At 42.6% G+C, this 19387-nt stretch overlaps 1 long non-coding RNA gene across 1 annotated transcript; it reads left to right on the plus strand.

Annotated features, from left to right (window-relative positions):
* Positions 1-1678: 1678 nt before the first annotated feature.
* Positions 1679-18493, plus strand: LOC121007809. Its single transcript, XR_005780474.1, has 3 exons — positions 1679-1805; positions 18244-18248; positions 18483-18493. It is a non-coding gene; the product is annotated as an uncharacterized LOC121007809 (long non-coding RNA).
* The last annotated feature ends 894 nt before the right edge of the window (positions 18494-19387 follow it).

The raw sequence follows: 19387 nt of genomic DNA on the forward strand, positions 1-19387 counted from the left end.
CCCCAGTCCTCAGCAGTCCATTCACCATACTTTCTGCAGAAGATCAATCTGTCCCTGATTTTTTTTTGGAGAGAAGTGGCTTCTTTGCTGCCCAGGCCATCTTCCAAAAGTCTTCGCCTCACTGTGCGTGCAGATGCGCTCACAGCTGCCTGCTGCCATTCCTGAGCAAGCTCTGCACTGGTAGCACTCCGATCCCGCAGCTGAATCCTCTTTAGGAGACGATCCTGGCGCTTGCTGGACTTTCTTGGATGCCCTGAAGCCTTCTTAACAAGAATTTAACCTCTTTCCTTGAAGTTCTTGATGATCCTATAAATTGTTGATTGAGGTGCAATCTTAGTAGCCACAATATCCTTGCCTGTGAAGCCATTTTTATGCAACGCAATGATGACTGCACGCATTTCTTTGCAGGTCACCATGGTTAACAATGGAAGAACAATGATTTCAAGCATCACCCTCCTTTTAACATGTCAAGTCTGCCATTTTAACCCAATCAGCCTGACATAATGATCTCCAGCCTTGTGCTCGTCAACATTGTCACCTGAGTTAACAAGACGATTACTGAAATGATCTCAGCAGGTCCTTTAATGACAGCAATGAAATGCAGTGGAAAGGTTTTTTTGGGAATAAGTTAATTTTCATGGCAAAGAAGGCCTATGCAATTCATCTGATCACTCTTCATAACATTCTGGAGTATATGCAAATTGCTATTATAAAAACTTAAGCAGCAACTTTTCCAATTTCCAATATTTATGTAATTCTCAAAACTTTTGGCCACGACTGTACACAATCACACAATACATACAGAAGTAGGCCTCTATTTATCACAATTACAAACCAAATATTTGCAGATACCCCCTGGGACTAGGGTGTCACACACGTTCTTGCTGCCAGTGAGTAGGATAGGACATCACAATCAGATTATGGTTTTACATGGTGCGGATCCATAATATTGCTTCCAAAGAATTCTGTAGGTCCATACTGTGCCTTTATCCTATGTAAGTATTTTAAAAGGCACCATATGGAAGCACAAAAAGTGACCACAATTCCATTAGATACTGTCACACTTACTTGCAGACACAGTCTCTTAAATAGCCTCCTATATAAACTAATAAATCAATCCATGCTCAGATTAAGGCCTCTTTCACACATCAGTGTTTTGATCATTGTTTTCTCAATGATTTCTATCAGTGATTGCGAGCCAAAACCAGGCATGAAGCCTATACAGAGATAAAGAATAATGGCTCATGTGGTGATGTGTACAGTATAAGTGCTGGGATCCAGAAAGCCGCAGTGGTTTCAGCAAAGTGTAGTTTGCTGAGACAGTTTTGTCTAGATGTTGTTCTGGGATGGATTTCATGTGGACTGGGGGATAGGGGGTTTGGTAGTGGGATCTGCCAGTCCACACCCTTCCCACTTCATGTATTGTCTTTTGCCGGAGGTGATCGCAGGTGAGGCCTGCTGCTGTAATCAAGGAGGGATAAAACAACCCTCTGTGTATGACTTGGAATGGAGAAAGGATGAGGAATCCTGAGTGAGAGGGGAGCCTAAGAGGCTCTGTGTGGTCTCAGCCAGGAGGGCTGAGGGGCCATGAGGCTTTGTAAAGCCTGAAGTTTGGGGGGCCCAGAGACACCTACGGAAAGAGGGTCGCATGGTCAGTCGGGAGGACTTCTGGACCATCTCCCCCCAAGGGTGCTGGTGTGGTCACAGCCTGGAGGCTGCTGGACCGTATATGGCTGAGTAAGCCAGATCTAATCCCATGTGTGAACGGCGCTCTATAGGTTAGGTACAGACAACATGTGTATTAGGTTGAGCCCAGACGGGCAGGTGTTTATTTATGATGTTTAAGTGTGTGATGGTGCCAAAATAAAGCACCTTTTGGACTTAAACCCCGTTGTCAGAGGAAAAGTCTGTGATTGCGACCCCCTGAGAGAGAGCGATCCCTTACACTCATCATATTGGCTGGTTTTAGCTCACAATCACTAATTGAGAAAGCAGCCTAAAGCTTTCATCCATTTCAGAGTGTTAGCTAATGTATGCATCTGGGAATGAGCCACAGCAAGGTCTTATTCATAGGTCAAGCTATGATGAGATTGACTTTAACCTATGACCCTAATGCAACACACATGTAACCAATGGACAATCCAATGGTGATATCTATAGGTAGTGCTTGTGTGCAACCTTTTAGAGAGACCAAGCTCCAAATGTGCTCTATATTAAAACTATTAGCATGAACTGTATTTGAGATTTGATCTCAGCCTGTTTTTGCTTCTGCAGATGTGATTCTTGGTCTGAGCGACTTTCTGTACTTGTCTGCTTACCCTTGAGTCCTGACCACAGCTATACCATGCCCCTGCCTGAGCACTTGTAACCTTGAACCTTGGCTATGTCTCTTTCTACCCGTCTTGACTACATTCCCATGCTCTCTGCTTCTCTGTGACACACCAAATTCTTACTATGGATGGACAAGATCTGTTAGTAGCCTATTAGACTGTACCTTGGGGTTGCTATCTCCATTCTCTGAAGATCTAAGATGAGCTAGCCAGCTAGTTATTGCCATTATCTGTGGCACCCTGTTGATGATGGAGACCAATACCTTAGAAACTAAGATGCTGTTTCAGTATAAACATCCAAGCTACAAGTCCCTGCTTGCTCTGCCTTATTTCTGTAAAACCAATGAGGGAGTGATGACAGTTTATACAGTTGCAAGAAAAAGTATGTGAATAATATGGATTTCTGCACAAATTGGTCATAAAATGTGATCTGGTCTTCATCTAAGTCACAACAATAAACAATCACAGTCTGCTTAAACTAATAACACACAAAGAATTAAATGTTACCATGTTTTTATTGAACACATCATGTAAACATTCACAGTGCAGGTGGAAAAAGTATGTGAACCCTTGGATTTAATAACTGGTTGAACCTCCTTTGGCAGCAATAACTTCAACCAAATGTTTCCTGTAGTTGCAGATCAGACGTGCACAACAGTCAGGAGTAATTCTTGACCATTCCTCTTCACAGAACTGTTTCAGTTCAGCAATATTCTTGGAATGTCTGGTGTGAATAGCTTGCTTGAGGTCATGTCACAGCATCTCAATCGGGTTGAGGTCAGGACTCTGACTAGGCCACTCCAGAAGGCGTATTTTCTTCTGCTTAAGCCATTCTGTTGTTGATTTACTTCTATGCTTTGTGTCGTTGTACTGTTGCAACACCCATCTTCTGTTGACCTTCAGCTGGTGGACAGATGGCCTTAAGTTCTCCTGCAAAATGTCTTGATAAATTTGGGAATTAATTTTTCCTTCGATGATAGCAATCCAGCCAGGCCCTGACGCAGCAAAGCAGCCCCAAACCATGATGCCCCCACCACCATACTTCACAGTTGGGATGAGGTTTGATGTTGGTGTGCTGTGCCTCTTTTTCTCCACACATAGTGTTGTGTGTTTCCTCCAAACAACTCTACTTTGGTTTCATCTGTCCACAGAATATTTGCCAGTACTGCTGTGGAACATCCAGGTGCTCTTGTGCAAACTGTAAACATCCAGCAATGTTTTTTTTGGACAGCAGTGACTTCCTCTGTGGTATCCTCCCATGAAATCCATTCTTGTTTAGTGTTTTACGCATCGTAGATTCGCTAACAGGATGTTAGCATATGCCAGAGACTTTTGTAAGTCTTTAGCTGACACTCTAGGATTCTTCTTCACCTCATTGAGCAGTCTGCGCTGTGCTCTTGCAGTCATCTTTACAGGATGGCCACTCCTAGGGAGAGTAGCAGCAGTGCTGAACTTTCTCCATTTATAGACAATTTGTCTTACCGTGGACTGATGAACAGCAAGGCTTTTGGAGATACTTTTATAACCCTTTCCAGCTTTATGCAAGTCAACAATTCTTAATCGTAGGTCTTCTGAGAGCTCTTTTGTGTGAGGCATCATTCACATCAGGCAATGCTTCTTGTGAAAAGCAAACCCAGAACTGGTGTGTGTTTTTTAGGGCAGCTGTAAATAACACCTCCAATCTCATCTCATTGATTGGACTCCAGTTGGCTGACACCTTACTCCAATTAGCTCTTGGAGATGTTATTAGTCTAGGGGTTCACATACGTTTTCCACCTGCACTGTGGATGTTTACATGGTGTGTTCAATAAAAACATGGTAACATTTCATTATTTGTGTGCTATTAGTTTAAGCAGGCGGTGATTGTCTATTGTCGTGACTTAGCTGAAGATCAGATCACATTTTATAACCAATTTGTGCAGAAATCAATATCATTCCAAAGGGTTCACATACTTTTTCTTGCAACTGTAGTTCCTGTTTATGGAGCTTTCTGCACACTATAGTTCAGCCATCAACCTACTCTTACCATAATCGTACTATATGCCACCAATGCAGCCCAATAGGTAATAGGGCACACTTATTAATACCAGCATTTTAGACAACGGTCCTACTAAGCCCTATACCTGGTGGTGGATCCACTGGAGTTATGAAGAGACGCAGGCCTCTACATAACTTTGGTGCTTCCTAGCTGTCTTACATTTAGACACTTTTCTACGCCTAAAGCAGGCATAGAAAATAGTAAATGAGATGGGCCTGCCTGCCTGTCCCCTTCCCTGCCCATGCCATGCCCACTTTTTTAAGACCTGGTGTGAACTGGGAGAAGTCGCAGATTGCGGTGCAAAGTACCAATACCAGTAGTAGTCCCAATTCTCATTGTGACTATCTCCCTCTCCCTGGACAGTTACAGTGAGGAGGGGAGACAGGGTGATAGGTGTAGTTCTACCCTGGGACACATCGAGGTTGTGGCTTCTTGCCTGGGGTAAGGTGAGGTGCCCTTGTTGTCAGAGTGAGATTTAAGAAAAGGAGACCAGACGATGACAGAGGTATTGCAGGTTAAGATCTACCAGAAGTATTAACTATAGAACAAGTTCTAAACAATTATATACATAAAATAGAGGCACAGCTCTTAAAGGGGTTGCCTCACTTCAGCATACAAGGCACTTACTAATGTATTGTGATTGTCCATATTGCCTCCTTTGATTTTGAATTGATTAATTTTTCCATCATATTATACACTGCTCGTTTCCAAGGGTTATAACCACCCCTATATCCAGCAGTGGTGGCCACGTTTGAACACTATAGTAAAAGTCCCTGGCCTTTCAAGTAGCACTTTTTCCTGTATTGTGCAAGCACAGTCACTGCTGCTGGACTGCAGGGTGGTCATAAACCATGGAAACGAGCAGTGTATAATGTGATGGAAAAATGAATCAAGCCAGCAAAGGAGGCAATAAGGACAATCACAATACATTAGTAACTGCCTTGTATTAACTTTCTCTACATGATCAATACCATTTGCTGAAGTGAGAACTTCTTTCAATAGTTCTAATAGTTTTCGGGTTGAATTGCTTGTATAACACTTTTCTGAATTCCAATCCAGCCTTGAGGTGCAATTGCTCACAAAAATATATTTCTGCAATTCCCACTGCAGGATGTAAATCCTAGACAGAAACACAATCTGTTACATTGGTAAGACATAAATGTGTATTACCCATATGCTTGCTGTTTGAGTTCGCCCCAATCTGTTTCATTCAGCCACATCCAATGGGAGTTCCATTCCAGATTTGGCCACTGGACCCCATGCTTACATGTCATGTCATTACATAAAAAGTGTGTAGTATAGTACTGTATGATAAAAGGATTACTTGATTTTTAAAACCAATGCCACATGATACATAATTCAAGCAAATGGTTTTAGGCTTATTACTGTCATTTTGATTTCTACTATTGTTCTTATTTCTTTCCTTATTGGATTTGGTGTATTGATGCTGGGTTTCTATATTTTATTTGGTATTGATTACGTGATGATGGTTATAAATTATACAATATTCTCTTTTAACCTTATTCATTAGTTAGAGGCTTCTGGGTCTTTATTGATTGCTTTATTTTAGATGACTTATATGTTTATTGAGTAGAATCCTTAAACTTATTCTCTGCTGTTTTCATTTATCTTTTTATTCATTTCCTAAAATACATTCTGCGAGTCTCTTAGCTTTGGTTTTCCCTGGGCAATTTTTTCTTTTAATGAAATGATCATTTACTCGAATCTCTACCAGTTCGTATTAACTTGTGGTGATTGATCCCCTATCTACATTTTGTCTGATCCAAGCGGCATGTGAACCCGCATGTAACATACTGCTTGGGGACACATCACAGCTGCGGCCAGTCATTAGCTCCAGTGGTGCACATGAACCCCCATCCATGATAGCAGTCTAAATGCGGGGACCGAAGCACAGTGAAGACAGAGGTGGAGCTACAGAGCCAGAACTGAGCGCTGGGAGCAGTTAAAGGGGTTGTGGCATGAAAAATATTCTACATTTTTCGAAATACCACATGGATCTGAATAATTTTGTTTTGCATGTAATAAAAAAATTTGTATAGCCTCTGAGTTATAAAATCTATCTCTATAGCGCCACCTCCTGTTTGTTTTTTCATTATTCCCTGTCCTCAATTTTTCAGTGCGAGTTTAAAACATTGTAATGCGTTTTGCACGCGCGTGAGAAAAATAGGCATGTTTGGTACCCAAACCCGAACCCGGACTTCTTCACAGAAGTTCGGGTTTGGGATCAGTGTTGTGTAGATTGTATTATTTTCCCTTATAACATGGTTATAAGGGAAAATAATAGCATTCTTAATACAGAATGCTTAGTAAAATAGGGCTGGAGGGGTTAAAAATAAAATAAAAAATAATTTAACTCACCTTAATCCACTTGTTCGCGCAGCCCAGGTTCTCTTCTGTCTTCTTTCTTCAGGACCTGGGTAAAGGACCTGTGGTGACGTCACTGTGTTCATCACATGGTTCATCACATGATCCATTACCATGGTGATGGACCATGTGATGAGCGCAATGACGTCACCACAGGTCCTTTTCCTCCTGCACAGCAAGAAGAAGAAAGAAGAGAAGCCGGGCTGTGCGAACAAGTGGATTAAGGTGAGTTAAAATATATATATTTTTTTAACCCCTCCAGTCCTATTTTACTATGCATTCTGTATTAAGAATGCTATTATTTTCCCTTATAACCATGTTATATGGGAAAATAATATAATGATCGGGTCCCCATCCCGATCGTCTCCTAGCAACCGTGCGTGAAAATCGCACCGCATCCACACTTGGTTGCGGATGCTTACGATTTTTACGCAGCCCCATTCATTTCTATAGGGCCTGCGTTGCGTGAAAAACTCACAAAGTAGAGCATGCTGCGATTTTCACGTAACGCACAAGTGATGCGTGAAATCCACTGCCCATGTGCACAGCCCCATAGAAATGAATGAGTCCGGATTCAGTGCAGGTGCAATGCGTTCACTTCATGCATTGCACCCGCTTGTGAAAGATGCCTAAGGGTACTTTCACACTTGCGTTGCTGGATTCCGGCAGGCAGTTCCGTCACTGGAACTGCCTGCCGGATCCAGCAATCTGTATGCAAACGGAAAGCATTGCAATACCGGATCCGTCTCTCCGGTGTCATCCGAAAAAACGGATCCGGTTGCGCAGACCGGAAGACCGGATCCGTCATTGCGGAAATTCTAATGCCGGATCCGGCACTGTTACATTGCAATGGAAAAAAATGCCGGATTCAGCATTCTGGAAAGTGTTCAGGATTTTTGGCCAGAGAGAAAAATGCAGCATGCTGCGTTTTTTTTCTCCATCCAAATACTGTAATAGGACTGAACTGAAGACATCCTGATGCATCCTGAACGGATTGCTTTCCATTCAGAATGCATTAGGATAAAACTGCTCAGTTTTTTTCCAGTATTGAGCCCCTCAATACCGGAAAACTTTGACGCAAGTGTGAAAGTACCCTAACTCAGGTGGTCGCACGCACACAGTTTAAATATTCAACGTTTACCAGCCCTATCTTCTGTTAAAAGTTACAAGGCAAGAGTGGTCACACCCTAGCTGCCAGCCTTAAAGGGGTTGTCTAAATTATTTTTATTGATGACCTATCTTCAGAATAGATTATCAATATCAGAGTCCAACAACCGGCACCCCTGCTGATCAGCTGGCTGAAAAGACGGTGCATGCCGTGCCAGCACAGCCGTCTCTTCATTGTTTACCTTCTCGCCGTTGCATCTGCAGCGGTGAGCAGGTGTAATTACACCTAACCGTCCCATTCATTTTAATGGTACGGATCGCTCCATCCCATTGAACGGTTAGGTGCGAGAAGGTAAACAGTGAAGAGGAGGTGATGCTGGCACAGTCCGCGCCTTCTCTTCAAACAGCTGATCAGTGGGGGTGTCGGACCCCAGCCCAGTGGCGTAACTACCGGGGAAGCGGCTGCTTCGGGGCCCGGCGCCGTGTGTGACAGTTTATTTTCAAGTTAGTTAAATAGCTGCAGCGGACCAGGCCCCCTCGCTAATGTGATCTAATCTTACTGTCTCCTGATGTGTCTGGGATTCGAACCCACAACCTCCATGTACCATGTATCAGAGGCAAAGCATTTACCCACACAGCCATAAAGGCTGCATTGCTACTGATTGAAATATGAGACTTCTACTGTTATAGCTGGCTAAGTGTACATCTATACACATGACAGCTGCCCCAACACACCCAGCACTGCTATATCTCTATATATGATAGCTGCCCCAGCACACCCAGCTCTGCTACATCTAATACACATGACAGCTGCACCAGCACACTCAGCTCTACTATATCTCTATATATGACAGCAAACCCAGCTCTGCTACATCTATACACATGACAGCTGCCCAAACACACCCAGCACTGCTACATCTATACACATGACAGCTGCCCCAGCACACTCATATAGCAATACTTAGAGATATATAGATGTAGCAGAGCTGGGTGTGCTGGGGCAGCTATCATATATAGAGATATAGCAGAGCTGAGTGTGCTGGGACAGCTGTCATATAGAGATATAGCAGTACTGGGTGTGTTGGGGCAGCTGGGTGTGTTGTGTATAGATGTAGACTTAGCCAGCTATAACAGTAGAAGTCTCATATTTTTTCAGTCAGCAGCAAGGCAGCTCTTATGGTCGTGTGGTTAGGTGCTTTGCCTCTGATACAGAAGGTCGTGGGCTTGAATCCCAGCAGAAACTTTTCTGAAATACAAGCACTGACTCCATATATGGACATACAGGGCGGGACACAGGAAGAGGCTGCATCGCATCGCTGACATGGAGGTAAGTAGAAGGTTTTTTTTAATGCCCCACTGTTACTGCCATGGGGGGATCGGGAGGCACTTGATACTGGCACATGGGGGAGGGGGGTTGGCACCTAAAACTGGCACATGGGGGGGAGGGGGGTTGGCACCTGATACTGGCACATGGGGGGGGGGAGGGGGTTGGCGCCTGATACTGGCACATGGGGGGGGAGAGAGGCACCTGATACTGTCACATGGGGGGAGAGAGACGCACTTGATACTGGCACTTTTTTTTGGGGGGGGGGGGGGAGATGGCACTATGATACTGGGACATGAGGGGGAGAGGCACTTGATACTGGCACGTGGGAGGGGGGTTTGGCACTTGATACTGGCACATGGGTGGGTTTGGCACTATGATACTGGCACATGGGGGGAGAGGCACTTGATACTGGCCCTTTTTTTGGGGGGAGATGGCACTATGATACTGGGACATGGGAAGGGGGGTTTGGCACTTGATACTTGCACATAGGTGGGTTTGGCACTATGATACTGGGACATGGGGGGGGGAAGAGAGAGGCACTTGATACTGGCACATGGGGGGGTTTGGCACTATGATACTTGCACATGGGGGGGTTTGGCACTATGATACTGGCACATGGGGGGTGGGAAGGAGAGAAGCACTTTATACTGGCACATTGGGGGGGATGGGAGATGGCACTATGATACCGGGACATGTGGGGGGGAGGAGAGAGGCACTTGATACTGGCACATGATGGGGGGGCATCTATGGGGACACTTTCTGGCAGATTATTGGGGGGCATTATGGGGGACACTAGGCCGGCAGCCTATCAGAGGCTGGACACTGAGGGGCATCTACTGGGGCACTATATATGGGGCATTTTATACTGGTACATTATGGGGGGCACTAGCAGGAAGGTGGGAGAGGAGCACTATGGGGGAATTTACTGGGGGCACTATATAGGGGTATTTTATACTGGGACATTATGGGGGCACTATGGGGACATTAGCTCAACTGGGGGTATTACAAGGGGGTATTTTTGCGCTGTCACATTATAAGGAGAATTATTTCTACTGGGGGGGCATTATGGTGGGCTTTATTACTCCCCCATGGTATGAGCCCCTAGTAGCAGCACCAGCCTCTCCCTGCTCTGCTATCCCTCTGCCCCTTCTCCAAATCCTTATTATGAAATTTTTCTCATTAGGATAAAACACAACATCAGCTCCACCGAGCCCCCGACCAAAGTGTGAAAGTGGCGTCCGAGATCCCCAAGGGCCAAGCCAAGTAACTGTAAGTTTTCATATGAAATGTTTATGTTATACACATATAGCCTACACTGTGCCACACAATATACAGTATACCGCTACACTGTGCCCCACAATATACAGTATACCGCTACACTGTGCCAAAGGAGTGGGGTTTACACAGGAGGAGGGAGGTGCACAGCGCGCTGGGGGGGCCCTTACAAATATTTGCTGTGGGGCCCAGTCACTTCTAGTTACGCCCCTGCCCCAGCCGATCTGATATTGATGACCTATCCTGAGGATAGGTCATCAATAAATATAACTTGGGACAACCCCTTTTAAGGTTAAATTAAAGGTGTTGTCCAAGTGTTTAGACCTGATGGCCTATCCTCAGGATAGGTCATTAGTACCTGGCCTGTGGGTGTCTGAGTCCCAGCACCCCCGCTGATCAGCTATTTGAAGAGGTCACAGCGCTCACGCTGTGGCCTCTTCCTAGGCCAGTGATATTGCATTCATCAGTTATGTGGTCTAGGAGCAGCTCAGTGCCATTCAAGTGAATAGGGATGGACTGCAATAATAAGCATAGCCACTATCCAATAGATTGATCTGTGCTTGGTAAGGCTGAGTTCACACTTCAGTTATTTGGTCAGTTATTTTCATCAGTTATTGTGAGCCAAAATCAGGTGCAGGTCAAAAACACAGAACAGGTTCCAATCTTTCCATTATACCTAATCTCTGAGTAGGCTTCACTAGTGGCCAATCTGATATTGATGATTAATCCTGAGAATACTGTAGTTTATCAATATCAGAATCTCAAAAAACGATAAAGGAGCTGCAGGAGATTTAAAGAAAAGTATATTTTCCTCTAGAAATAACGCCGCTGTTATCCATGGGCTGCATCTGGTATTGCAATTAAGGGTCCATTCACACGTCCGCAATTTCGTTCCGCATTTGCAGACCCATTCATTTCTATAGAACAAAATGGAAAAAAATAGAACATGTCCTATTCTTGTCCGCAATTGCGGACAAAAATAGGCATATTCTATTAGTGCTGGCAATGTGCGGTCCGCAAAATGCGGAACCCACATTGCCGCTGTCTGTGTTTTGCGGATCCGTGGATCCGCAAAACACGTTACGGATGTGTGAATGGAGCCTAAGCCTAATTCGTTTGAATTGTCCAATTCCTTTCAAACTTTTATGTACTACTATCAATGCTCACTTTGTCACTTCCTTAGTCTCATCATCGCTGGAGCTTGACAGCTTTAGGCCTCTTTCACACGAGAAACCGGATAAGGTCCGGATGCATTGCGGCCAACCCGCGCGAGTAGGTACCCAATTGCAGTCAGTTTTGACTGCAATTGCATTCCGTTGTTCAGTTTTTATCGCGCGGGTGCAATGTCCTTTTCCTCACAGATGAAGACAGAAGAGATGCCGGCTGCGCGAACAAGTGGATTAAGGTGAGTTAAATTATTATTATTTTTTTAACCCCTCCAGCCCTATTTTACTTTGCATTCTGTATTCAGAATGCTATTATTTCCCCTTATAACCATGTTATAAGGGAAAATAATAATGATCGGGTCCCCATCCCGATCGTCTCCTAGCAACCGTGCATGAAAATTGCACTGCATCCGCACTTGGTTGCGGATGCTTGCGATTTTTACGCAGCCCCATTCACTTCTATGGGGCCTGTGTTGCGTGAAAAACGCACAAAATAGATCTACAGGTTGCCGTATTCAAAGATAAGGTTACTAGAGGTTTCCTTGGTTGGATGTAGTATGGTAGACATAACTGGATTGTGCTTTTGGAAGCCTTTCCAGGACAGGAAACTTTCACACTTCTGGACAATATTTCTGTAGAGCCTATTAAATCCTATCTGACAGCTTATCTCCAAAGGATTTCTACTCGCACCTCCTTGTAAAGGGCCCATTACACTGACCAAGAATCTGCCAGATAATCTGGTGGTTATCTGACAGTGTAAAGGTGACACAAATTACCTGACGAATGAGTGAAATGCTCATTCGTCGGTTAATATGCTTGTTTGCGCAGAGACCTAAATCATCGTTTGCCGGCAGCAGATCGTGCCATCAAAACACACTCTGCTGCTGGCAAAAAACTAGTCTGTATGGGGACAAGCGATGGCATAAGCGATCACTTCTCCCCATACTGTGGAGGAGATCGCTGCAGGCTCTTGTCGGGAAGGAACAACAATCGCCTGCAAAATTGGCCAGTGTAAAGGGGCCACTGAAATGCTTTTCAAGTATATAAAGTTCTTTTTCTTTTGCACCTATTCCAGGGCTGGCTTTACTTTCAGCTAACCTTCTTATCTTTTCGCCCCTCTGTCTAGACTTAAAGTCACTCTAGTCTGTTCTAACTCCTCGTTCCCATAGGGATTCCCATAGGGAGAGGAAACAGCCCCCATCTAGTGGTGGATGTGGATACGGCCTATTGACACTATATGCAAAAAAATACAGGAATGCATTTACCACATTAAAAAGGTCATTTTTGAACCCCTGTGCAATGTACTGCTACATTGTAGTGGGACGCTGCACAAGTAGAGGAGGGGAGTGGTAGTGGATGCAAAAATGGGACGGTAGTAGTTCAACAAATAATTTTTCCAATAGACATAGCGAGGCAGCGACGGGCACAAGCAACATTAGAGCATACCTTAAAATGGTTAAAAGGTCTTTGGCTGCACCATCACATACCAAGGTAAACTGTAAAATCAAGTAAATACTACATCACACTTCTATGTGAATATAGGAATTAAGTAGCTGTAATGGCCATTTAAGGATGCCACTTCTTTCGGTGTAGGGTAACATTTCTGCCCTAAACCCATTCTTTATGGCAGGATTGATTTATATATGACTATTTTATGGAAGAATGAAAATACTCAATAAGGCAATGTATAAAAAGAAAAAAAGTTTGATGCAAGAAATAAAGCAAATATGGATTTTTTTGTAACATAAACGTCCCAGATATATGTTTTGGAATTTATACCTGTTTAATACTGAAATCAAACATATATTAAAATATATAAACTTGATTAAATCCACAGTTAAAATACTTCATAAGTATAAAAAGGGGAAGCAGCATCCAAAAGACAGACTACAGGAGGTACAGTATATATTAATATTTACATGCTACACAATGAATTAAGACAATCCCATATTCTCATAAACACAGTATACTAATATAGCACTCATCTAAGGGAAGTTATCAGTGGTAAACTCTGTATATAATAGTAGAAAATTCACCTACGATGTATATATGAAGGCTTGTATAAAGAATTCACACAATAGATGCAAAATATACTGACTGGCAGACATGGGGGGATTGGCTATAGACCATACAGGGACATTTTTTGGGGATGTATTTTGTGCTGCTGGCAGTATTTTGTGATGGACTGTGGTATTTGGCTCTGTTGGGGTGGTATAATGTGCTACAATATGGTATTGCTAACCCTGCCTTCCATAAGTTTGGACCCGACTACAAAACACGACCACTTTTAGTATTTTTTTCCAGGGCCACTTTAAGTTCCCAGTCCAACCCTGCCGGCAGACCATCCAACGCGTTACGCTGGTCTGTATATTTTGCTCATAACTGGCTGGAAAAAGCCAGGGAATGGAAGATGGAGGAACGGGACTCAGGGCATGGGATTGAAGGGAAAGGTGCAGATAAATATGAATCTTTCACTAGGTGGTCCATGCTGGGGACCATAAGTAAATAGTCAATAATTCCCAGAAATCCCTTTAAGAAAACCAGAAAAAGGAGGTCTCTCAGGCCTCGGCACATGCTGTCTGCCGTACCTGCAAGGTTTGAGAAAGATGTTTTATGCTTAATCCGAGTTTTTATAAGCTTAGAAGGAATTTCTGATAAGACTGAATTTAAACTTGAAGATTCTAAATTAGGAATAAGTTGAATGTTCTGCAAAGATTTCAATTTATATAATCCTGAAATTGGTAATATGGTGAGGTTGGATCATCTTTAATATAACTGCAGGCAGCCGTAAGAGTAAGCATAATAGAAGAGATATTTTTGACAGTTGAATTATTAGGAATATAGATTCATAGTAAATTTCTCTGATGTATTTTTTAATGTGAAGGAAATCTAAGTAATGAGCAAAAGTATTTGACAGAGCAGTATTTGACACATACATATATATATCCCCCACACACACATTCTCTACACAGTGGTGTGCATTGTATGTTCTCAAAATCAAGAATAAGAACAGAATGGGTTACCCCCTGTGCCCCAATTGATTGTTGTGATTTGGGGACACTAGTTTTTGACTGGAGAACCTAGAAGATAGTACTGAAGAGTATTTCCCCCAAAAATACAATTAAGGAGGCTCTTCTAAGGGTCATTGAGGGGTAATGCTTTTAGTAAATAATGAGAACAGTGTTATGTCTTTGGACCTGATGCATAATCAGTAAGAGTCCGTCACCTACCATATATAATTTTATGTATAATACTGGTGTTTTCTTATGTGGCAGAGGGGTCTTTCGACCAGCATATCTTAGTATGTGACAGGTTTAATGAAAGAGCTAACAGAACAGGGGCATCAAGAGACAATCCCACAAAACTATCAACTCAAAATTGCTGAACTGAGGGTCTGAAGCACTTGGTGACATGAGACCTTATTAGGGGCGGACTGGGAACTTAAAATGGCCCTGCAAAAAATACTAAAAGGTTCCCCGTTTTGTAGTCGGGTCCAAATTGATGGAAGGCAGGGCCAGCAATACCATATTGTGGCTCATTATACAACCCCAACAGAGCCAAATACCACAATCCTTCACAAAATACGGCCGCCAACAGCAAAACATACATCCCCAAAAATGTCCACTAGCCGGTAGTAAGGAGGGCTCAGGCAGCCCCCTGGGCATTGGCCCACCGGGAAATTTTCCTGTATGGTCTATGGCGAATCTGCCCATGGATCTGATGATTTGATAGGAAAGTGTTCTTTTCAGATATTACACTCATTTATGCATATATGTACTGTATGTTTGTAGGTAGTAAATATTCTGCATACAAAATAGATCAATCCTACAGTATTTAGGTGGAGCATGCCACAGGGGCATGTGTTAGTTTTTGGCCAGATGGGAGTAGTAGTACTCACGGTTCGGACACTCCCTGGATTTGGGCAGTAATGTGGAATGGAGCACCTTTTCTACCCTTCGGGCCACTACCTGGTCTTGGGATTCTTCTGCCTGATGGTGTTTAGTTGGCCTTGGTGTTAGCGATTGCAGTGAGGTGCAAGGCAGCTTCAGTCAATAAGGCCAGGTTTGTTGTCATACATTCTTTGTCTCAAACTGCATCAGTTAATAGATAAGTCACACAAGCATTGTACAAGTTAAATGCAGGTTCCACAATTGGTATATGCAATTCCCAAGGCTGCATATAAAGAGCTAGTCTCTTTCCCTTTTTTAATCAAACGGTACATTCTTTCCTTTGTCGTCCTAAGGGGTGCACGTTCTCCATATCTCCATATATAGATATCTTTATTATCTCAGTGGAATACAGTCTCTGGACAGAGGCCCCTATCTTTACTTTATGACGGGAGACCTTTGGTTTGTCTTCTCCCACCACATTCAGACATCTCTGAAAACACAAGACATGTGTGTTTATCTTTCTCTGACAGTGTGGTCTGCAATCTCCTTTAGTATGGCTGCTCGACCTTCTGAAAAAGTCTCTTTCTTTCCAAGGGCTGTCACATGAATTGTCCTTTTTAACTTTGGCAAGCCACAGAGGAAAACCTGCTTCCCTATTACTATGCTCCACACTGCCTGCTAGTTGTTCACTGGTCTGCAGCTAGCTCCAGACTAAATTCTATTTCTTCTAGAGAGGAATTATGGTGCGGCCCTGCCTAGCCACTAAGGAACATCCATACACCATACACAGCCTAGGGGACATGTAATACATGAATATAATGCATGAAATACAGTGACTTTGACACTAACAAAGCTTTGCAGTGAGCTCCAGGACACTACATTAGGGATAGCCTTGCATGTAGATTTGATCTAAAGAAGCACTTCCACAATTTTGTTATTCTCTGACCTGTTAGAAAGGTAAATTATGTAAACTGTAGTGAAGCTAATTTTCTTACCAATGACTGTATTTGTGAGGTACCCCCTCCCTTTTGATCCTCAGCTGTGTCATTTGACCAACACTTTGACTCTCCAAATAACACAGCATCTTATGGCTGGACAGGAAGCCAGTGTCTCTATGTACTCCTATGGAAGCCTCAATGTCAGTCTCATAGGAATGAATAGAGAAGTAACTGACTTCCTGATCTGTGTCAGTTGAAGATCAGACTGACATGACACAGATGAGGATCAGAGGGGAGGCTATAACTCACAAATACAGTCACTGGTGTTAAGGAAATTATCCAGCTTTTACTGTAAGTGGATATAAAATTCATAAGATGTTTTCATTTTCTCTGTATACGTGATACAATGTGGTGACATTTGGAAAAGAACAAGCATAAGCTAAAAAACCTATAGAGTGAACTGTGTGTGTTAAGATAAGATAAGATTTGTACGTACTACTAACCAAAAATATGCATCTCTTGTTAAAAAATCTAAACTCATTAGTTAACACATTTTTGTAAAAGTGAAACTTGAAATGTCTGTAAACCAATCATGTTTTACTTTGAGGGGTTACACCCTTTTGAACTGTGTATAAATAAAGGATGCAGGACACATGTTAGGGTCCTGACAAGGTTTTGAACTAAACTCAGACTTCTGTCATTTTCCTCCGTCGACGTCATTCACCTGAACATGAGGCAACGATCATCACGTGGCTGACCCTTGGCCTGCCACAACACTGGTAAGATTACCTTCACTACAGTTTATATCATACACCTTTCTAACAGGTTAGAGAATAAAAACATTTGTGGGAGTTTTTCTTTAATTCAAATTACCATGCAAGGCTGTTCCTAATGTAGTGTCCTGGAGTAGTAGTCTTATGTATCTTTCTAACAGGTCAGAGAATAAAAATTATTGTGGGAGTTCTTTAAGTAAATATAGGAAAGGACAAGTATCTCAGATTGTAGTGTGTTGTATCTAAGAGTGTAGTGTTTCACTTGGACATAGATGAACTACCTCAAGGGGTAGCTGGTAAGTTATGGATCCCAGAGAGGATTAAACAACCTCAGTGGATCCATACACAGCTACATAAAATGAAAATGTGGTATCTTTTTGGTGCTGCTGAACACCAACGCACTTGAATTCAGTAAATTTTGCAATTTATGCATTCGCCATACATATATCTTACTAGCTAAATAAGTTGGACTTATGCCATTATCTAAACAGAAGGTCGGACAAGCAGTCAGGTTAGAGAGGAGAGAGGTTAGATGCAATTCGGTTTAGAGAGTGAATCAGGCATTGAGTTCATTCTGATTTCATTATCTTAATGGTTGTTCTGTGGATATTACTGTGTGAAACTTTGGCAAATCCTTAAGTCAGACTAATTACAAGGAATTACAATCGATAAATGAACTAAGTAGGATGCCAGTCACTGCCCTTAGTGCTGCCTAAAAAAAAGAAAAAGAAAATCAAAGTTTACCATATTTTGTAACAATTTTCATGTCAATTGGTACGATCAATATAACTTCAAGAGTAGTCCATAGGGGGTTTTGCTGAGATTCATTCTACTATTATTAGGATGTGTTTCATCATCTTATAGTATAAGTGGCCAGTAAAAAAGCTAAAATTAATCAAAGACAGAGCCTGACTAATGGTAAAGACTATGAACACCTTTAGGTCAAATATTTTTTCATTGCATTGGCTGTATTATGGTCAACATTTACCCCAGTGGAGTTCATGGCCTTTAAAGGGGCTGTCTTACTTTAGCAAATAGCATTTATTATGTAGAGGAATTTAATACAAGGCACTTACTAATTTATTGTGATTGTACATATTGCTTCATTTGCTGGCTGGATTCATTTTTCCATCACAATATACAATGCTCCTTTCCATGGTTACGACCACCCTGCAGTCCAGCAGCCGTGGCCCCCTTGCACACGGTAGGAAAAAGCACCAGCCTATGTGAGCTCCCACGGTCCCGGCCACCAGAGAGGCTGGCACTTTTTCCTATTGTGTGCAAGCACGGCCACCACTGATGGATTGCATGGTGGTCATAACCATGGAAACGAGCAGAGTTTAATGTGATGGAAAAATGAATCTAGCCAGCAAAGGAAGCAATATGGACAATCACAATACATTAGTAAGTGCCTTGTATTAACTTGCTCTATATGATAAATACGTACAACCCCTTTAACTGCTTCACGACCGCCCATTGACTATAAACGTACTTGGGCTGGTCGTTTATCTCTGAATGGACGTTATGGAATATCCATTCAGAGATGGCAGCTGCACGCTTTTTCCTGCAAAAAAATATGGCGTTCAGAAAATGGAGACACAAAAACATAATTTTCTTTCAAAAATGGTTTATTATGTAAAACTGAAACAAACAAACAAAGTAGACATATTTGATATCATTGCATCCGTAACAACCTGCTCTAGAAAAATAGCACATGATCTACCCTCAGATGAATGTTGTAAAATATAAAAAATATAAATAGTGCCAAAACAGCAATTTTTTGGTTGCCTTGCCTCACAAAAAAGTAATATAGAGCAATTAAAAATCATATGTACCCAAAAATAGTACCAATAAAACTGGCACCTTATCCCCTAGTTTCCAAAATGGGGTCACTTTTGGGGAGTTTCTCCTGCAAGGGTGCATCAGGGGGGCTTCAAATGGGACATGGCATCTAAAAAACAGTTCAGCAAAATCTGCCTTCCAAAAACCATATGGTGCTCCTTTTCTTCTGCGCCCGGCTGTGTGCCCTTACATCAGTTTACAACCACATGTGGGGTGTTTCTGTAAACCGCAGAATCAGGGTAATGAATAATAAGTTTTGTTTGGCTGTTAACCCTCGATGTGTTAAAGAAAAAATTGATTAAAATGGAAAATCTGC

This window comes from Bufo bufo, chromosome 1 (assembly GCF_905171765.1).
Source record: "Bufo bufo chromosome 1, aBufBuf1.1, whole genome shotgun sequence".
NCBI lineage: Eukaryota > Metazoa > Chordata > Amphibia > Anura > Bufonidae > Bufo > Bufo bufo.